The 23,445-nt window shown below is 37.8% G+C and overlaps 1 protein-coding gene across 1 annotated transcript in view; it reads left to right on the top strand.

Moving 5' to 3' along the window:
* Nucleotides 1-2,015: 2,015 nt before the first annotated feature.
* Nucleotides 2,016-23,445, top strand: part of C6 (complement C6) — a 400,163-nt gene continuing 378,733 nt past the window's right edge. Inside the window, exon 1 of the mRNA XM_059060881.2 lies at nucleotides 2,016-2,078. The gene's annotated coding sequence lies outside the window, so the exon portion shown is untranslated. The remainder of the gene's footprint in view (nucleotides 2,079-23,445) is intronic.

Below are 23,445 nucleotides of genomic sequence, written 5' to 3'. Positions count from 1 at the left end.
AGCTGAGCTTTGGCTGGCAATCTGAGCAGGGAGCTTGGCTGTCAACAAATGAGGCATGTTTTAATTAAGAGTTTCTGTTACATCATCACAGAGAGTAAAGACATTGTGGTTCTGTAGATTGTATTTTCGACGCTTAAGGAGGCTCTCCTGCTATGAGACTTTCATCAGAATTTGACTTTTGCCACTCTGCAAGATGATGAGAAAGAAAATGCGCTATCTTCCTTGGCTTGTACAGAGGTTAAGAAAATAATTAGATTCTTTGAAATTACAGAAAAATTACCCCTCTTCAGAAATATTTTAGAAAAGGAGTGTGAGATCATTGCTGTGCCCTCCGCAGGGAATTCACATGTCAACATGTGGTATTATCCTCACTTTGCTTAGGTCTCTCTTCAAATGCCCCCTCCTTTATCTTTCTTTATAGCACATATTCCAAACTTCTCATTGCATTTTATATTTGGGTAGGGTTATTTATAGTCTGTTTCCTCAACTGGAACATGAATTCTACAAGAGCAAGTACTTGAGATGATCACTGCTTCACCTCTAGTCAATAATGGCTGATTGAAAGTAGAATGAGTTGAAAGACATGGTGGGAAAATGGAGTTAAAGACTCATGGTGGAAAATGATGAAATGAACACAACTCCCAGCTGGGAGCTATTGGTCCTAATTGCAAAGAATTTTTATGAAAACCTAATTCTACTTGTAAGAGCTTAGTGCATCCTTTTCCCTGACCCCAGGCAGGAGAGAGAAGAGTTGAGCTAGGTGAACATCAGAGAGTGAGGGAAGGCTGTGCTGGGGCTGGCAAAGGCTAGGTGTGAGTGGCAGCGTCTATCTAGGCTTTCTCTCAGGTGGCTGGTGACAACAGCCTGATGCATTGGCAACTGACCTGCTCCCCTGTTCTCCATGACTCCTACTTTCCTTTCTCACTCCTAAACGTCATTCGAGCCTTCCTTTGTTGCTTTCCTTCCTTATTAGTATCTTTCTTTCCTCTGCCTTTCTTCGTGGGATAGCAGATGACTCCCTCTGGTAGAAGTGAAATATAAGATTTGGAGCTAAGGGACAGGAACATGAAAATATAGTTTGTTCTTTTAGTTACTGGTTGAGCTGCCCATAATCTGTGGTTGAAGGGTTGGTTACAAATTTTTTTTTCCAGTTTGATTTTTTTCCAGGCAGTATTAAGGATGGAAGAAATTTCAAATGCTGTAATGAACATGAAGAAAGCAAATTTATCAAACACAGGTCTAGGAAAAGTTCCCTGATGCCAAAGTTCTGAGCAGACCTTGTCTTATTCCCTAACTGTACAAATTCAGGGGTTGGAGCCATATTTTGGAATGTCATATAATTTAAAACAAGCAAAGGTCTCAATAAAGCATGTCATCATTATCATGCAATCAGATTCTTGGAAGGGAACGTAGATATTTTTTTTTTTTTTTTTTTTTTTTTTTTTTTTTTTTTTGCGGTATGCGGGCCTCTCACTGTTGTGGCGTCTCCCGTTGCGGAGCACAGGCTCCGGACGCACAGGCTCAGCGGCCATGGCTCACGGGCTTAGTTGCTCCGCGGCATGTGGGATCTTCCCGGACCAGGGCACGAACCCGTGTCTCCTGCATCCGCAGGCGGATTCTCAACCACTGCGCCACCAGGGAAGCCCAGGGAACGTAGATATTTTTAGATTAGCAACACTTTGTTAACTGTACGACTTTGGACTATTCATTAACGTCACTGAAATTGGTTTGCTTGTCTGTTAAGTGGGTGTCAAAGAGGAGACTGGAGATTGAGGTCCCACCAGACTAGGTCGCAGTCATGGGTATAGTCCCTCCAGGACAGGAAGTTGTACCATCTTGTATTTTCATGGGGTAAGAAGATTGAAAATCTTTATTTATACCCACTCTAGACAGTGCTAAGACTCAGGAAAATAACTGAGTACTAAATACTAGGTGAAATAGAACTTCAAGATGGCGGAAGAATGAGTTGCGGAGATCAGCTTCCTCCGCACAAGTACATCAGAAATACATCTACATGTGGAACAGCTCCTACGGAACACCTACTGAACGCTGGCAGAAGACCTCAGACCTCCCCAAAGGTAAGAAACTCCCCACGTACCTGGGTAGGGCAAAAGAAAAAAGAATAAACAGAGACAAAGAATAGGGACGGGACCTACACCAGTGGGAGGGAGCCGTGAAGGAGGAAAGGTTCCCACCCACTAGAAGCCCCTTCGCGGGCAGAGGCTGCGGGTGGTGGAGGGGGGAAGCTTCAGAGCCGCGGAGGAGAGCGCAGCAACAGGGGTGCGGAGGGCAAAGCGGAGAGATTCCCGCACAGAGGATCGGTGCCGACCGGCACTCACCAGCCCGAGAGGCTTGTCTGCTCACCCGCCGGGACGGGTGGGGGCTGGGAGCTGAGGCTCGGGCTTCGGAGGTCGGATCGCAGGGAGAGGACCGTGGTTGGCGGCGTGAACACAGCCTGAAGGGGTTAGTGCACCACGGCTAGCCCGGAGGGAGTTCGGGAAAAAGTCTGGAGCTGCCGAAGAGGCAAGAGACCTTTTCTTCCCTCTTTGTTTCCTGGGGCGCGAGGAGAGGGGATTAAGAGCACCGCTTAAACGAGCTCCAGACACAGGTGCGCGCCGCGGCCATCAGCGCGGACCCCAGAGACGGGCATGAGACGCTAAGGCTGCTGCTGCCGCCACCAAGAAGCCTGTGTGCGAGCCCAGGTCACTACCCACACATCCCCTCCCGGTAGCCTGTGCAGCCCGCCACCGCCAGGGTCCCGGGATCCAGGGACAACTTCCCCTGGAGAACGCACTGCTCGCCTCAGGCTGGTGCAACGTCACGTGGCCTCTGCCGCTGCAGGCTCGCCCCGCATCCGTGCCCCTCCCTCCCCGCGACTGAGTCAGCCAGAGCCCCCGAAGCAGCTGCTCCTTTAACCCCATCCTGTCTGAGTGAAGAACATGCCCTCAGGCAACCTACATGCAGAGGCAGAGCTAAACCCAAAGCTGAACCCTAGGAGCTGTGCGAACAAAGAAGAGGAAGGGAAATCTCTTCCAGCAGCCTCAGGAGCAGCGTATTAAATCTCCACAATCAACGTGATGTACCCTGCATCTGTGGAATATCGGGAGAGACAACGTTTCATCCCAAATTGAGGAGGTGGACTTTGGGAACAACGATATATATACATTTTTCCCTTTTTCTCTTTTTGTGAGTGTGTATGTGTATGCTTCTCTGTGTGATTTTGCCTGTATAACTTTGCTTTTAGCATTTGTCCTAGGGTTCTGTCTGTCCTTTTTATTTTCTCACTTAAAAATTTTTTTTCTTAATATGTATTTTTATTTTAATAACTTTATTTTATTTTATTTCATTTTATCTTCTTCTTTCTTTATTTCTATTTTTCCTCCCTTTTATTCTGAGCCGTGTGGAGGACAGGCTCTTGGTGCTCCAGCCAGGCATCATGGCTATGCCACTGAGGTGGGAGACCAAGTTCAGCACCCTGATCCACAAGAGACCTCCCAGCTCCACGTAATATCAAACGATGAAAATCTCCCAGAGATCTCCATCTCAATGCCAAGACCCAGCTCCACTCAACAACCAGCAAGCTACAGTGCAGGACACCCTATGCCAAACAACTAGCAAGACAGGAACACAACTTCACCCATTAGTAGAGAGGCTGCCTAAAATCATAATAAGGCCACAGACACCCCCAAACACACCACCAGACATGGACCTGCCCACCAGAAAGACAAGATCCAGCCTCACCCACCAGAACACAGACACTAGTCCCCTCCATCAGGAAGCCTACACAACCCACTGTACCAACCTTAGCCACTAGGAGCAGACACCAAAAACAACAGGAACTACGAACCTGCAGCCTACGAAAAGGAGATCCCAAACACAGTAAGTTAAGCAAAAGGAGAAGACAGAGAAACACACAGCAGATGAAGGAGCAAGGCAAAAACCCACCAGACATAACAAATGAAGAAGAAATAGGCAGTCTACCTGAAAAAGTAATCAGAAAAATGGTAGTAAAGATGATCCAAAATCCTGGAAAAAGAATGGAGAAAATACAAGAAACGTTTAACAAGGAACCAGAAGAACTAAAGAGCAAACAAACAGTGATGAACAGCACAATAAATGAAATTAAAAATTCTCTAGAAGGGATCAATGGCAGAATAACTGAGGCGGAAGAACAGATAAGTGACCTGAAAGATAAAATAGTGGAAATAACTACTGCAGAGCAGAATAAAGAAAAAAGAATGGAAAGAACTGAGGACAGTTTCAGAGACCTCTGGGACCACATTAAATGCACCAACATTCGAATTATAGGGGTCCCAGAAGCAGAAGAGAAAAAGAAAGGGACTGAGAAAATATTTGAAGAGATTAGAGTTGTAAACTTCCTTAATATGGTAAAGGAAATATTTATTCAAGTCCAGGAAGCATAGAGAGTCCCATACAGGGTAAATCCAAGGAGAAACATGCCAAGACACATATTAATCAAACTATCAAAAATTAAATACAAAGAAAACATATTAAAATCAGCAAGGGAAAAACAACAAATAACATATAAGGGAATCCCCATAAGGTTATCAGCTAAACTTTCAGCAGAACCTCTGCAAGCCAGAAGGGAGTGAAACAATATATTTAAAGTGATGAAGGAGAAAAATCTACAACCAAGATTACTCTACCCAGCAAGGATCTCATTCAGATTTGACAGAGAAATTAAAACCTTTACAGACAAGTAAGAGCTAAGAGAATTCAGCACCACCAAACCAGCTTTACAACAAATGCTAAAGGAACTTCTCTAGGGAGAAAACACAACAGAAGGAAAAGACCTACAATAACAAACCCAAAACAATTAAGAAAATGGTAATAGGAACGTACATATTGATAATTACCTTAAATGTAAATGGATTAAATGCTCCAAGAAAAAGACATAGACTGGATGAATGGATACAAAAACAAGACCCATATATATGCTGTCTACAAGAGACCCACTTCAGACCTAGGGACACATACAGACTGAAAGTGAGGATGGAAAAAGATATTCCATGCAAATGGAAATCAAAAGAAAGCTGGAGTAGCAACTCTCATATCACACAAAATAGACACTAAAACAAAGACTATTACAAGAGACAAAGAAGGACACTACATAATGATCAAGGGATCGATCCAAGAAGATTTAACAATGGTAAATATTTATGCACCCAACATAAGAGCACCTCAATACATAAGGCAAATACTAACAGGCATAAAAGGGGAAATTGACAGGAACACAATCATAGTAGGTGACTTTAACACCCCACTTTCACCAATGGACAGATCATCCAAAATGAAAATAAATAAGGAAACACAAGCTTTAAATGATACATTAAACAAGATGGAATAATTGATATTTATAGGACATTCCATCCCAAAACAACAGAATACACTTTCTTCTCCAGTGCTCATGGAACATTCTCCAGGATAGATCATATCTTGGGTCACAAAACAAGCCTTGATATATTTAAGAAAATTGAAATCATATCAAGAATCTTTTCCGACCACAATGCTATGAGACTAGATATCAATTACAGGAAAAAATCTGTACGAAAGACCAACACATGGAGGCTAAACAACACACTACTTAATAACCAAGACATCACAGAATAGGAAATCAAAAAATACCTAGAAACAAATGATAATGAAAGCAAGACAACCCAAAACCTATGGGATGCAGCAAAAGCAGTTCTAAGAGGGAAGTTTATAGCAATACAATCCTACCTTAAGAAACAAGAAATATCTCAAAGGAACAACCTAACCTTACACCTAAAGCAATTGGACAAAGAAGAACAAAAAAACCCTAAAGTTAGCAGAATGAGAGAAATCATAAAGATCAGATTAGAAATAAATGGAAAAAAATGAAGGAAACGATAGCAAAGATCAATAAAACTAAAAGCTGCTTCTTTGAGAAGATAAACAAAATTGATAAACCATTAGCCAGACATATCAAGAAAAAAGGGAGAAGACTCAAATCAATAGAATTAGAAATGAAAAAGGAGAAATAACAACTGACACTGCAGAAATACAAAGGATCATGAGAGATTACTACAAGCAACTCTATGCCAATAAAATGGACAACCTGGAAAATTGGACAAATTCTTAGAAATGCACAACATTCTAATACTGAACCAGGAAGAAATAGAAAATATGAACAGACCAATCACAAGCACTGAAATTGTGATTTAAAATCTTCCAACAAATCAAAGCCCAGGACCAGATGGCTTCACAGGAGAATTCTATCAAACACTTAGAGAAGAGCTAACACCTATCCTTCTCAAACTATTCCAAAATGTAGCAGAGGGAGGAACACTCCCCAACATATTCTATGAGGCCACCATAACCCTGATACCAAAACCAGACAAAGATGTCACAAAGAAAGAAAACTACAGGCCAATGACACTGATGAACATAGATGCAAAAATCCTCAACAAAATGGTAGCAAACAGAATCCAACAGCACATTAAAAGGATCATACACCATGATCAAGTGGGGTTTATAGCAGGAATGCAAGGATTCTTCAATATATGCAAGTTAATCAATGTGATACACCATATTAACAAATTGAAGGATGAAACCATATGATCATCTCAATAGATGCAGAGAAAGCTTTCGACAAAATTCAACACCCATTTATGAAAAAATCCCTCCAGAAAGTAGGCATAGAAGGAAATTTCCTCAACATAATAAAGGCTATATATGACAAACCCACAGCCAACATCATCCTCAATGGTGAAAAACTGAAACCATTTCTACTAAGATCAGGATGAAGACAAGGTTGCCCACTCTCACCACTGCTATTCAACATAGTTTTGGAAGTTTTAGCCATAGCAATGAGAGAAAAAAAGAAATAAAACGAATACAAATTGGAAAAGAAAAAGTAAAGTTGTCACTGTTTTCAGATGACATGATACTATACCTAGAGAATCCTAAAGATGCTACCAGAAAACTACTAGAGCTAATCAATGAATCTGGTAAAGTAGCAGGATACAAAATTAATGCACAGAAATCTCTTGCATTCCTATACATTAATGATGAAAAATCTGAAAGTGAAATTAAGGAAACACTCCCATTTACCATTGCAACAAAAAGAATAAAATATCTAGGAATAAACCTGCCTAAGGAGACAAAAGACCTGTATGCAGAAAATTATAAGACACTGATGAAAGAAATTAAAGATGATACAAATAGATGGAGAGATACACCATGTTCTTGGATTGGAAGAATCAATATTGTGTAAATGACTCTACTACCCAAAGCAATCTACAGGTTCAATGCAATCCCTATCAAACTACCACTGGCATTTTTCCCAGAACCAGAACAAAAAATTTCACACTTTGTATGGAAACACAAAAGACCCTGAATAGCCAAAGCAATCTTGAGAAAGAAAAACGGAGCTGGAGGAATCAGACTCCCGGACTTCAGATTATACTACAAAGCTACAGTAATCAAGACAGTATGGTACTGGCACAAAAACAACAATATAGATCAATGGAACAGGATAGAAAGCCCAAAGATAAACCCATGCACATATGGTCACCTTATCTTTGATAAAGGAGGCAAGAATATGCAGTGGAGAAAAGACAGCCTCTTCAATAAGTGGTGCTGGGAAAACTGGACAGCTATATGTAAAAGAATGAAATTAGAACACTCCCTAACACCATACAGAAAAATAAACTCAAAATGGATTAAAGACCTAAATGTAAGGCAAGACACCATCAAACTCTTAGAGGAAAACATAGGCAGAATACCCTATGACATAAATCACAGCAAGATCCTTTATTTTAAAAAATTTATTGTATTTATTTATCTTTGGCTGTGTTGGGTCTTTGTTGCTGCACACTGGTCTTCTCTAGTTGTGACGAGCGGGGGCTACTCTTAATTGCTGTGCATGGGCTTCTCATCGTGGTGGCTTCTCTTGCTGCAGACCATGGGCTCTTGGCACGCAGGCTTCAGTAGTTGTGGTGCATGGGCTTAATTGCTCCATGGCATGTGGGACCTTCCTTGATCAGGGTTCGAACCCATGTTCCCTGCATTGGCAGGCGGATTCTTACTCACTGCGCCACCAGGGAAGTCCCCAGCAAGATCCTTTTTGACCCACCTCCTAGAGAAATGGAACTAAAAACAAAAATAAACAAAGGGGAGCTAATGAAACTTAAAAGCTTTTGTGCAGCAAAGGAAATCATAAACGAGATGAAAAGACAACCCTCAGAATGGGAGAAAATATTTGCAAATGAAACAACAGACAAAGGATTAATCTCCAAAATTTACAAGCAGCTCATGCAGCTGAATATTAAAAAACAAACAACCCGATCCAAAAATGGGAAGAAGACCTAAATAGACATTTCTTCAAAGAAGATATACAGATTGCCAACAAACACATGAAGAAATGCTCAACATCATTAATCATTAGAGAAATGCAAATTTAAACTACAGTAAGATATCATCTCACAGCAGTCAGAATGTCCATCATCGAAAAATCTACAAACAATAAATGCTGGAGAGGGTGTGGAGAAAAGGGAACCCTCCGCACTATTGGTGGGAATGTAAATTGATACATCCACTATGGAGAACAGTACAGAGGTTCCTTAGAAAACTAAAAATAGAACTACCATACGACCCAACAATCCAACTACTGGGAATATACCCTGAGAAAACCATAATTCCAAAAGAGTCATGTACCAAAATGTTCATTGCAGCTCTATTTACAATAGGCAGGACATGGAAGCAACCTACATGTCCATCAACAGATGAATGGATAAAGAAGATGTGGCACATATATACAATGGAATATTACTCAGCCATATAAAGAAATGAAATTGAGTTATTTGTACGGAGGTGGATGGACCTAGAGTCTGTCATACAGAATGAAGTAAGTCAGAATGAGAAAAACAAATACAGTATGCTAACACATATACATGGAATGTAAAAAAAAAAGAAAAGAAAAGAAAAAAAAATGATCAGAAGAACCTAGGGGCAAGATGGGAATAAAGATGCAGACCTACTAGAAAATGGACTTGAGGATATGTGGAGGGGGAAGGATAAGCTGTGACACAGTGAGAGAGTGGCATGGACATATATACACTACCAAATGTAAAATAGATAGCTAGTGAGAAGCAGCTGCATAGCACAGGGAGATCAGCTTGTGCTCTGTGACCACCTCGAGGGGTGGGATAGGGAGGGTGGGAGGAGACGCAAGAGGGAAGAGATATGGGAACATAGGTATATGTTTAACTGACTCAGTTTGTTATAAAGCAGAAACTAACACACCATTATACTCCAATGAAGATGTTTTAAAAAATGAACTATATATATATATATATATATCAGTATAATGTGAACAAGTTTATAAAGCTGGCAATAAAATAAAATATATGTATATATATATTAGGTAAGTTGTGCCTGTAGTTTTCTCTCCCTTTATCTTTTCCTCTCTTCTTTCCTCCTTCTCTTTCTCCCCATTCTTCCAGTCTAAGATGTTGCACTTGCTGTACATGGTTGCTCTGGTCCTAGGGGACTCAACTCTGATATTTACTCCCAAGGTGAGGAAATCCACATCCCTAAGTAGCCCTAAAGATTTTCCCTACAGACAACAAAATGATAATAAGAATATTGTAAATAAATTCATGTGAAGAAGCTAACAATTTAGATGAAAAAGAAAAATTCTTTAAAAGCACAACTTATCAAAGCTGACACAAAATAGAAGATCTGAATAGGTCTATATCTGCCAAAGAAATTGAATCCATGATGAAAATCCTATGAAGAAAACTTCAGGCCTAAATGGCTTCACTGGCTAATCTCTCCATAATTTAAGGAGGAAATAATGCTGTGTTTACACACATTCTTTCAGAGAATAAAGAAAGGGAACACTTCCAATTCACATTGTGAGGTCAGTTTAACCCTGACATTGAAACATGATAAGGACATTATAGGTAAAAATTATATTCCTTTATCTTCCATGAACATAGGCTCACAATTCCTAAACATAATATTAATAAATAGAATACAACAATATAGAAATAGCATAATACCTCATGACCAAGTAAGGTTTATTTAATGAATACAATGATGTTTTAATCTTTAAAAATCAATTAGTCAATATAATTTCAAAAAGAACTGTAAAACAGAGGAAATCATATCTCAATGGATACAAAAAAGGTATTGAATAAAATTCAGCACCATTCATGATTTTTAAAAATATGAATAAATTGGGAAAATAGAGAACTTAATGTGATAAAAGACATCTACAAAAATCTAGAGCTGACATATTTACTGGTGTAATATTGAACTCTTTCCCCCTAAGTCTGGAATGTCCATTGCTACCATGTCTACTCAATGCAGTTTTGACGGTTCAGTCAATAGGGAAGAAAGGAATGAAAATTATAAACATATTGAAGAATAAAAGAAATAAAATTGCCTGTGTATACAAATGACATAATTAGCCACTTGAGAATTCCAAAAGAAGTTATGAACTATAGAATTAGTGAGTAATTTAGGAATTTTACTGGTTGGGAAAGCAGTAGAGAAAAAGTTCTTTATTTCTGTACATCAGCTGGAAAAGAAAAGAAAAAAATTAGAAAAACAATGCCATTTAAAATAGCACCTTGGGCTTCCCTGGTGGCGCAGTGGTTGAGAGTCCACCTGCCATGCAGGGGACGCGGGTTCGTGCCCCGGTCCGGGAAGATCCCACATGCCGCGGAGCGGCTGGGCCCGTGAGCCATGGCCACTGAGCCTGCGCGTCCAGAGCCTGTGCTCCGCAACGGGAGAGGCCACAACAGTGAGAGGCCCGCGTACCGCAAAAAAAATAAAAATAAAATAGCAGCTTAAAACTGTATTTATGGATTAAATTTAACAAACGATGTATAAGACATCTATAATTAAGACTACAAAGTGTTGCTAAAAGAAATTAAAGAAGACAAGGAACTAAAGAGACATATCAATTTTGTGGACTGGAAGAGTTAATATTTTTAAGGTATCATTTGTCCTAAATTGATCTATAAATTCAATGTGACCCCAATCAAAATTCTAGCACGTTTTCGTGTAGAAATTGACAAGCTGATTCTAAAATTTATATGGAAATGAAAGGACCTTTAAAAACTTAGATAATATTGAAGAAGAACAAAGCTGGAGGGCTGACACTCTCAGATTTCAAGACTTACTATAAAGCTCCAGTAATTAAGACAGTAAGGGATTATGCAAGGAAAGACAAATAGACCAATTGGACAGAATTAAGAGTCCAGAAATAGACTTACATGTATACAGTCTCTCGATTTATCACAAAGGTGCCACTGCAGTTCAGTGGGAGAAGGGTGGTCTTTGCATTAAATGGTGCTATAATTTTAAATATCCATATGGAAAATGAACCTTGCCTCCTATATTACAGCATACAATAAAAGTAACTTAAGATGGAGTTTAGGTCTATATGTGAAAGATAGAAAAATGAAGCTTCATGAAGAAAACAGAAGATATGTTTTTGACCTTAGGATAGACATAGATTTCTTAAACAAGATACATAAAATACTCGCCCAAAACCCAAAACCAAAATCAAACCAAATTACACCCCAAAACGAACAACCTGATTTCAAAATGGGCAGAGGAACTGAATAGACATTTTCCTAAGAAGAAGGGCAGATGGCCAACAGGCACATGAAAAGAGGCTCAATATCACTAATCATCAGGGAAATGCAAATCAAAACCATAATCAGATTTCATCTCACACCTGTTAGAGTGGCTATCATCTAAAAGAACACAACAAATGTTGGCAAGGATGTGGAGAAAAGCGAACCTTTGTACACTGCTGGCGGGAATGTAAATTGGTGCAGCCACTGTGAAAAACAGTATGCTGTTTTTTCAAAAAAACAAAAATAGAACTGCCACATGATCCAGCAGTTCCACTCTTGAGTATATATCTGAAAAAAGCAAAAACACTAATTCGAAAAGATACCTGCACCCCAATGTTCATAGCAGCATTATTTACAATTGCCAACATATAGAAGCAACCTAAGTGTCCATCAACAGATGAATGGATAAAGATGTGGTACTAGCCACATGTGGCTATTGATCTCTTGAACTGTGGCCAGAATTAACTGAGGGATGCTGAAAGTGTAAGATACACACCAGATTTTGAAGACTTCAAATGAGAAAAAGAATATAAAATATACTGTTAATAATTTTTTATGTTGATACATGTTGAAATACCATGTTTTATATGTACATTAAATAAAATGTATTATTAAAATTAAAAAAGGAAGATGTGGTGTGTGTGTGTATATATACATATATATGTATATATACATATGCACACACACAATGGAATACTACTTAGTCATAAGAAAGAATGAAATTTTGCCATTTGCTGCAACATGGATGGACTTGGAGGGCATTATGCTAAGTGAAATAGGTCAGACAGAGAAAGACAAATAGGATATCACTTATATGTGGAATCTAAAAAATACAACAAACTAACGAATATAACAAAAAAGAAGCAGACTCACAGACATAGAGAACAAGCTAGTGGTTACCAGTGGGGAGAGGGAAGCAGGGAGGGACAATATGGGGGTAGGAGAGTAAAGGGTACAAACTATTAGGTATAAAATAAGCTACAAGGATATATTGTACAACATGGGGAATATAGCCAATATTTTATAATAACTATAAATGGAATACAACCTTTCAAAATTGTGAATCATTATATTGTACACCTGTAACTTATATAGTATTGTACAGCAACTATACTTCAATAAAAACCCCTCAAACCCTGATACTCTGGACTTTAATAAAATCACAACTGCAGATTCATCAAAAGATATCAGTCATTATAAGAATAAAATGACAAGTCATGTACTGGAAGAAGATATTTGTAATTTATGTATCTGACAAAGGACTGGTATCCTGAATATATTGAGAGTTCATGTAAATTAATATGATGTAAACAAGCCATACAAATTTTTTAAAATTTCAGGCATTTCATGAAATAGTATATCCAAATAACCAATAAGCATATCAAAATCTAATCAATATTATTATTCACCAGAAAAATGTGAATTCAAACCACAATAAAATACCACTTTACATCCACTAAAATGGCAAAAAGTTAAAGGATTTACAGTATGAAGTCTTATTGTCAAATACTGCTGGTGGGAGGGTGAACAAACATTTTGGAAAACTTATAGTTTCTATGAAATCTGCATTCCAATAATTCAGGAATTTTTCTCTTAGTTCCTAAGAAATAGAAATGTATATATATGTTCACCAAATCATCTACAAGAATGTTAACAGAATTACTATTCATAATAGCTAAAAACAAGAAATCACAAAATGTCAGGAGAATGGATAAAAAACCATTGTGCATTCATACAATGGAATTAATACAGGCAATAAAAAGCAATCAACTACTGGTGAATAACAGGGGTGAAAATCAAAATAATTATGCTCTAGGAAACCAGACAAAAAAAGTACATAGTTTTGATTTTATTACCTTTGGTTCAAAACAGGTAAAACCAATGTATTTGTGACAGAAGTCAGAATAGTGCTTATTTTGGGGGAGTGCAATTATTGGGAGACAATGAGAGAAATTCCTCCAATGCTGGTACTATTCTATGCCTTGATTCAGTAGTGGTTACCCAGGTGGATACATATGTAAAAACACATCCGGCTGTATTGTTAAGATGAATGCACTCTATGTATGTTATAGTACCAATTCGAAAGTATGCAAAATTAAAAATTAGATGTTAGTGAAAGTGAAAGGCATCAGTTAAAAGAACATAATCAAATAGGATAAAATAATAAGAGATAAGGTAACAGCTAGAAGAACACAGGTCCCAAATTCTCACATCTCTGGAGCAGACCACCAGGTTACAGCTCCCTGCAGTGAAACAGCAGGCAGTGTATACTGAGGTCTGTGCAGAATTTAGGTTCACTAGAGGTCAGCTAATTCCCTGAGCATCAGGTTTCAGAGATATCAGCCCTTTGGCTCCTGTGGATGGGTCAACTGGTACCAAACGGGCATTAACACCTCAAAGAAAGCAGGGCTGTAAGCAGCCTCAGGCACCCAGCTGAACTGTCCAGTAGCCTGTAGCAACCAGAAGAGAATTTTTGGCATTTAGACCTTCTTTTTCTCACCAGAAGACCCCTGGAGTATGCCTCTGCATGGACTGACACAGCCACCATCCTTTGCCTTTTGTACATTATCCACAAAAAAGTAGTTCCATCCTTGTTCCTCATGATGGGTTTTTAGGCATTGCCAGTAGACTACCACTAGGTAATCTATTTTAGGACATTGGAAAATTACTTGTAGTCCATTCTGATGGAAAAATTTGTTCAATAACTGAAAGACTATTTCAATCCTGATGTTTGGAATTCTTATCACATTCTCAAACTTTTCTGTGTAAAATAGTTGAGATTAACAAAGAGCTCTGTCTAAATCATTGCTTTCTGTTGCCCTAAGCTTGCTCTGTGTCAGTGTTGGCCTAGATGCTGAGCTGGACCAAGAACTTCTAGTCTTTGGTGTCATAAAGTATAATGACTAAAGCAAGAGCTCTGTTTGATAGTGGCCATCTCAGCCTTTTATTCATCTCAAGCTGTAAAGGGAGGCACATTAGTATTTGTGGTCATATGTTGACCAACTGAAATCTCATAGATTGTTTTCAAAAGTAAGCAAAAAATGATTTTTAGAGATGAGGTACTGGAAAGAGTGATATAGCATTGTAATGGGTAGCTCTTTTGCCCAGCACACATTCATACTTACTAATATTATCTTTATATTTGTATAAGACATTAAAATTGCAACATGCTTCTATACACATTGTCTCATTTGATCCTCATAAATTTCTATAAAATAGGTGCCATATCCATTGGGGATCCACTAAAGGTCACCAAGTAAGTGGAGGAGATGAAATTAGAATGCATATATTTTAGTTGCTCTACTGCAATTTCTGTGATTGGTAAGCTGGACTTTCACAAGTGAAGTCTTTTGTTTTTGAGCTCTCAAATTTGAGAGGTTGATCTAGCAAGTGTTCTTTTCCCTTTTTCCCCCCTCATATTAGCACAAAACTTTTCAATTCTTGACATGTATGCAGGAGATGTTCAACACACCATTCTCTGAAATAGGACACGCAAGGAGCATGGACTACCCGGAGATCTTGTTATATTTTCCCAAACAAATAGACACCTGGGATGAAAGTAGGGAGCTTGTAAAAAAAGATAAACAAAGCTTCACATTTTGCTTTAGGTTTAGAGAGTGTCAGACAAACTTTTATTAAATCATTAGAATAGGAAGACAAATGCAGAGCTGCCATATCAAACACCTAAGTGTCCCTAATTTCTTTTACAAAGTGTAACATATAGGACTTAACTCTAAGAAGAAGGCTAATTAGAAAAAATTAAGTTCTCTGTAAGTTCATTCAGCATGTGAAATGACTAAAAATACAATTCATGAACTGTCACTATTTCCTACACTATCCATGTTATTTTTCTCCATTGTTTTAGTAAGGTATAATTTCATATTTAACAAAATTCCTCCTTTTTTTTAGTGTTCAGTTCTGCAAATTTTGGCTAACACACGCAATTTATAACATCCACCCAATCAAGATATAGAATAACCCTATCACCCCCTAAAGTCCTATATCATGTATGTTTTATGAGTTTCTACAATTACCTAAAATGTGTTGACAAACCATGAAATCCAGTACCAGAAGTTAAGCTATGTATGCATATGCTAAATATGTAAATAATTTCCCTAAGTGGTGGAGTTATGTCTGTCAGACTCTGTAACTCTTACCATTATTCCAGGATATACATGGTTGGGGTCTGGAATTATAAAGCTAAGGAATACCCTAACCTATATAGAGAGAACTAAGAAATACCCTTTGTCAGGAAAGTGGAACCTGCTGGAGGTGGACTCCAGCTCTCTGGCTATAAAGAAATATGTTGCTCTTCTTTTCTTTGACAACAAACCCTTCATCAATAATTTTTGACTTAGCCCAGTGTGAGATTTTTCTCCCCTGTATGAATACTGTTCTGATTTTACAGGAGAAATCTATTAGAGAACAGAATTTACAGAACTGTGCTGTACTTGTAGAAATGCTTAATTCCACAATTCTATGATTCTAGCTGTAACTTCGCCATAAAGTAAGGGATGCAACCTTTATCAATGAGCAAGCTATCCTGGACTGAAACCCCACAGAGGAAGAAGGGATGATTAATCGGACAAGTAAAAATTTGCTGCTTATGGCATCCTCCAACTGTGTGTAGAGCAAGCATCATTATATTTTAACATGCTGGGAACACTCGTCTTGATTGAACGTTAGTCAATAAAAATTCCCTTTTAAAGGGATGATGCTGTGGGGTCCGTTCTTGTTTCCTGAATCTGCAGAGACACGCTGAGAATTCAAAGTAAAGCATACTGCACAATACTTGATAAAGTGCTAATAAAGTACCCAAGAGGCACTGTCCCTTGTCCATTAAAAATACAGTAAATTTTTCTGAAAGTTAGTTTTAATGTCATTGTTTTCCTTCTTGGAACCATAGATTACATAAATATTTCCAGTAGATCCAAGATAGAGTTACATGATAACAATGATGAAATGAAAATTATAGTTATCCATTGGATATCAGAACAAAAAGGAGATAGAAATTTATACTGAAAGTAAAACTCAAAGGAATTCAATTCCATTTGCAATTAAAGCACACACTTAAGTATGAGGTTATGCAGCCTTAGCAGAGGAGTTGAGCTAATTTATAGGTATTTAATTAGCTCTACAGGGTAGAGTCCCCTGTTGTTGCTTTGTGAATGTAATATTTATATTGATAATTATAAAACTAATTTAAAATATTAAAGGAGACCACCTACGTGAATGCAGTAAAGCCCAATCTCTCTCAGACTCCAGATGGTCCATATCAGATTGTGAAAATTGACCCAATATTCATCAGGAGCTTTATTTGGGACTTCCGTGGTAGGGGAACAGGACGAAAAGAGAGAGAAGGAAAATAGAGCAAGATTCCTTCCTTTTGTTTTCTTTTGGTGAAGGAATCTAGAGTATCCTGTTTTCTTTTTACCATCTTGGCTGAAAGTAACATAGGGCCAACAACGTGAAATAACATCTCCTGTAAAAGACATAGACTGCTGACAAACCAGTCAACTCCTCAATTAGAATTAATTCAGTGCAACTTTATTTTTTTACTTCTCTTGCATTTCTCCCACTTCCTATACAGGCACATTTTTTGAAAGTTAAAAGCCATCACTTGACTGTTTACTCCTTTCTCTTTAAGAACTGACTCTAGAGTTGGTTCAAGGATCAGCCCACACAAGCGACAGAACTGAAGGATTATTATGGACATGTTTCTGTTCTCCCAATAGCAGGGAACAACGTTGCTGAGTTTCGTGAGCAGAGCTCTCCTGAAAAAAAAATCTATTAAACTGAAACTTCTTACAGGAAGTAATGGCAATGTAAAAAGTGGTATTATTTAGTTGACAACATTTACTGAGCACTTGATGGACAGTGTCTGTATAATTTTCTCTAAGCTTCATCCTGCCTGTCTTTGAAGAGGAGAATGGAAAGTATTATTTTCTAAATTGTCTTGGGTTAAAACTCTGATTGATTACAAAATATTAGAGAAGTTGTTAGTAGAGCAAATATGCTTTTAAAAGAATGAAAACTTTATTCACTACTCATAAGTGTATACTTAAAAATCCAACACTAGGGACTTCCTTGGTGGTCCAGTGGTTAAGACTTCGCCTTCCAATGCAGGGGGTGTGGGTTCGATCCCTGGTTGGGGAGCTAGGATCCCACGTGCCTTGCGGCCAAAAAAACAAAACATAAAACAGAAGTAATATTGTGACAAATGCAATAAAGACTTTAAAAATGGTCCACATCAGAAAAAAAAAACTTTAAAAAAAATCCAACACTGTATCTCTTACCGTACATCATATTTAAGTAGCTCTCTCTGTCCTCTGCTTCTTCCTATCTCCTCTGACTCTGATGCTCCTGTACTCCTGCCTCTCTCTTGTAAGGACCCTCATAATTCCATTGAGCCCACTCAGATAAATCAGTGTAATCTCCCATCTCAAGGTCCTTAACATATTTACATCTGCAAAGTCCCTTTTGCCATATAAGGTAGTATACACACAGGTTTCAGGGATTAGGATGTGGATAACCTCGGGGGAGCCATTAGTCTGTCTACCCGATATGCCAGTTGCTAAGCTTTTTCCTTGGTGACAAACCCACTTTTCTATTTCACCGATTTGAGATAATGGACTTTACACACTATATTTCTGCTTTAGTAGCTGGTTCTCTGTTAGATTATGCCAATAGGGGGCATTAAAAGATATCGGAAGGCAAGAAGAAGAAGGGACTGAATTCTTTCTGTATAACTTGATGCTCTTACTGGCATTGCTCCAGCAATGGTCCTTACAGGCAGCAGCAGATGGTGTGGATCACAGCCTTTTTCCACATTCCCAGAATGGCCACACTTTCAGAATCAGTCTCATTACCCTCAGACTACCCACAGAAGCTGGGCAATGGACCTCTTCAGAGATTCAAATCTCAACTCATCAGAGCCACTGCTCCAAGCATCTGGGTTCTCTGATAACCTCAAATTATTTTCTTTGTTTCTCCAACCCTAGAGATGACAGCCCTTCTTGCAATAATTACTACAGTGTTCATTTTTAGACTTTTCAGTTCTCCAACATCTGTTTAACCATTTCCCTACATTAAAATCTCTTGGTTGGAATACCCAGTACACTTCTGGTTCCCTGACATATTTGCACTGTGATCAGTTTTTCAAATCTCTTAACAAATGGGTGTGAAATTAAAGAGTGATAATAGCCTTTGAAGAAATGAATAGGAATAGCTGTGAGGGAAGACAAATGATCTCAAGCCTGTCTGATTCTGGCTGTTTTGTAGGAAACATTATGGTATGGAAAGAAAAATCTATCTTCCCAACAAAATCATTTCACAGGATTATAAGGTTAAAATTTTCTTCTTAATGTGAAGCAACCAAAACCCAAAATACATTCACACTGGTTTTGTTTTTTTTTGAAACAGAAAAATCACTTAAAGGAATAAGATACTGGATTACTAGAAAATCTTAATCCATCTTAAAGTTAAAAATATGCAAAAAGCGGTTTAGTTTGGCCAGATTTAATTAAATATTTATGTAATTTTTAATACCAGTAGTTTAATAGTCCATCTCAGTGAAGATCTTAATAAAATTTCATAGGCACATGTGTGTGTGTGCACATGTGTATGAGAGAGAGAGGGGGAGATTTATGTTATAAAACCTTACAGTCTTCAAATAAGCTGCCAAGAGAAGCAATCCATTTGAATTTCTAGATGTGTGTGCTGTAGTAAAACCACAATTTATGACCTCATTTGTTACGTTTGAATATCCTTTCGATTACACTCTTGCCAGAGAGTAAATGCACTCGACATAAAATAGTAATGTTTCAATCATGGAAATGTGATCTTAATCCTGTTTAAATCTGCTTTTTATACTCTGACATTAATTAGCAACCCAGAGCCCCTTCTAAACCTCCATACCCAGTCTTTGAAGAGGTTATTCATCAGATAGGAATGATGTTTGTTTAGGAGTGCGCTTCTCTTAATGGACTTAATATAATTATTTTACAAATGTCCAGATCCTGACCACAACTTCCCCACCCCCTGCTCACCCACAATGGCCTGTAGAGCTCTTTAAGGTCATCGAGACACTGGGAGGAGGTGATGTGATATCAATCTACCAGAAGTCAAAACAATCAAGTGTCCATGCAATAAAAAGACAACACCTTGGGGGTTGGGTAGAAGGAGTTTGGAACCTAGAGCAAGACACACTGAAGGTTACCATATATCTAAAGATGGGTTACATGAACAATGGAGTTTAAAGGGAAAAATATTTTCCAGAAGGAAAAACTGAAGTGATTTATGTGTGTGTGTGGTATAGAAAGTGGATAATATTCTTGCATTCCAATCTGATGTCTAGTGCTAGTAGTAAGAGATCCAGGGACTGTATAATAGAGGTTCAGATGTATAGATTCTTTCCCACTGGCTGATGAGTGAGTCATTGCCCAGCCTTCTACTGCACCCTCCTTACCCTGAGAAAGGCTTGTTTACTGAGAACTTAATGGGCTCTTATGATAAAATTAGTTATGCCATTGTCCAATACGTTGACCCACCATAGCAATGATTTTAACAGTCTGAATTATCATGCAATATAAGAGATTCAAATATGTGCTAGTTAGAAAAGAGAAATTCTATGAAAAGATATTGATTTTAACTTGAAAATATAGAAGTAAGAACAAGAATTGTCCTTGGTGTTTAAATTCTGGAGGAATAATATCAAACTTAAAGATATTTGGATTAAAAGGAAGAATCAAATGACAGAAGAGCAAAACCCATTAGAAATTAGTTTTAAGTTTATAAACCAGATTCACGATTCAAATTTATGGACAAAGGTCTAACTGGCAACCTTGGTGCTGGGCCCCGACTCCAATAAGTCCTTCACCTTAACGTCACAGGATGGTGAGCATGGGAAAAGTGGAACTATTGGAATAACATCTATTAAGGGATATTAAAAGTCTATGGTTGGGCTTCCCTGATGGCGCAGTGGTTGAGAGTCTGCCTGCCGATGCAGGGAACACGGGTTCGTGCCCCGGTCCGGGAAGATCCCACATGCCGCGGAGCGGCTGGGCCCGTGAGCCATGGCCGCTGAGCCTGCGCGTCCGGAGCCTGTGCTCCGCGACGGGAGAGGCCACAACAGTGAGAGGGCCACGTACTGCACACACACACACAAAGACTATGGTTGTGGAGAGAAGATCTGAGGATACTTAGTACATCAGCAAAAGAAAGACGTAGAATATGGCTACAGTGAGCCAAATGACAAATCAATTTGAATGGATATCTATTTATTCATTGGAACCTTTGCATTTCTCTGATGACTCAACTGAAAGTTCAAACCTAAAGAGGGGTCCTTGGGTATTAATGGGTTAATGCATCTTAATCCTCATGTGAGGCTCTAATAGAATCATATACATAATATGTTGCTTATCCCAGTGCCTACAGTATGTACTAATGACTCAGCAACTGTACCTAATATTATTACTGTGCCTGCCCTCTTCTCTGGGAGTGATTTTCAGGGAATAGATGGTAGGGAGTCTGAGTCACTGAGAGAAATGTGGCTTATGAATATCTCTTTTAATTATTGTCAGATGAAGGTGTATTTTCCAACATTATTTTTTAAAATTTTTAAATATTTTTTAAATGTTATTTTTCCTTATCTTTTGGCCTGGCCTATGTCCCTGGGGGTTAAACAAAAATTTACCACTTGGGTGTAATTTCTATTGAAATGATATACACCGCAAAAATAACTAAATGAAAAAAGAAAAAAACCTTACTAATATAGACAAAACATCTGAATAATTGAATAAATCACCCAGTTTTCATCTGGTGTTGTATTAGAGGGTAGCTTTAGGCACAACTACACAATAGAAAGTGAAGTGAAGAGGAACAAGCTAATTAGTGTTGTCAAATAAACAAGAGTCTAGAGGTGCCAAATTTGGTATCTTCATCTAAATTCATCACTCAAATTTTCTACAGTAATTGTATTAACTGGATAATTTCCAAATTTCATCTAACTTTTGTTTTTGTTTCTCTTCTTAGCTTTCCCTACTTTCAGCCCATGATGGTTTCTGCTTTTCTTCTCCTTCTTCATTCATTGCTTGCAGAATAGATTATACAGACTTGTCTATAGCCTAATCTTCAAATGGTTAATACTTATCAGTGATGGATACTTAAAATTATCCTTTGTTAGTCTGAAACCATTTTTCCATGTTACCAATTAGCTGACCTGCCAATATTTGCTTCACATGGAATCTGTCTGCATAATTTTTAAATTGTTTATATTTCAATTATTCCTATAACTATTAACTTCAGCAAATGTCCTACTATCAAATCAAACCACTAAATACATTACAGATGGAAATGTGTTTATTTCACATTGCCTTACTATAGTTTCCAAGAGCTATTTTGTATAGTTTATTTTAAAATCATTTTTAACTAGGTGAAGTCCTCCCCATCTCCTTTAGAGCCATTGTAATAAACTTCAGTCAGTTCAAACCCATTCTTTTCAAATGCTGAATTTTCCAAATCCTGTGTCTCTTAGGCATAAGCCAGGAGCCACATCTCTGCTTTTTAAAATATTGGTGAAACAAAATAAGAACGGCATGAATAATCATAATGGATGTATTCTTTTTAATCTCACTAATCAAATTTAATAATGAGGAATAATGAGTAATATCTTATGAAAAATTATACCAACAATTGTCATGTATGAAGAATTTAAGTTTTATAACTACACAGAGTATAAGATTATGCTGGGTAATAATTTCCTTGCTATAAATAATTTTAAATAGAAAATAACTTACTTCCCTGTTATTAGCCAGTGCATACTGGGGCATTCTTCCTTAACAGCCTGCAGGTGGCCACATTACTTAGCCATCACTTTATTTATTTTTATTGAAGTATAGTTGGTTTACAATGTTGTGTTAGTTTCTGGTATACAGCAAAGTGATTCAGTTTTATATATATATATATATATATATATATATATATATATATATACACACATACTCTTTTTCATACATTTTTCCATTATAGTTTATTACAAGATACTGAATATACTTCCCGGTGCTATACAGTAAAGCCTTGTTGTTTATTTTATATATAGTAGTTTATATCTGACAATCCCAAACTCCTAATTTATCCTTCCCCCATCTTTCTTTCCTCTTTGGTAACCATACATTTGTTTTCTATGTCTATGAGTCTGTTTTTATTTTGTAAATAAGTTCATTTGTATCATTTTTTAGATTCCACATATAAGTGATATCATATGATATTTGTGTTTCTCTGTCTGACTTATTTCACTTGTATGATAATCTCTAGGTCCACCCACGTTGCTGCACATGGCATTCTTTCTTTTTTATGAACGAGTGATATTCCATTGTATATGAGTACAACATCTTCTTTATCCATTCATCTGTCGATGGACATTTAGGTTGCTTCCATGTCTTGGCTATTGTAAATAGTGCTGCTATGAACACTGTGGTGCATGTATCTTTTTGAATTAGAGATTTTTCCAGATATATACCCAGGAGTGTGGTAACTCTATTTTTAGTTTTTTAAGGAACATCAATACTATTTTCCACAGTAGCTGTGCCAATTTACATTCCCACCAACAATACAGGAGGGTTCCCTTTTCTCCACACCCTCTTCAGCATTTATTATTTGTAGACTTTTTGATGATGGCCATTCTGACTGGTGTGAGGTGATACCTCATTGTAGTCTTTATTTATATTTCTCTAATAATTAATGATGTTGAGCATATTTTCATGTGCCTTTTGGCCGTCTGTATGTCTTCTTTGTAGAAATGTCTATT

Source organism: Kogia breviceps, chromosome 4 (assembly GCF_026419965.1).
Source record: "Kogia breviceps isolate mKogBre1 chromosome 4, mKogBre1 haplotype 1, whole genome shotgun sequence".
Taxonomy (NCBI): domain Eukaryota; kingdom Metazoa; phylum Chordata; class Mammalia; order Artiodactyla; family Physeteridae; genus Kogia; species Kogia breviceps.
This window is presented reverse-complemented; position numbering and strand designations above follow the sequence as displayed.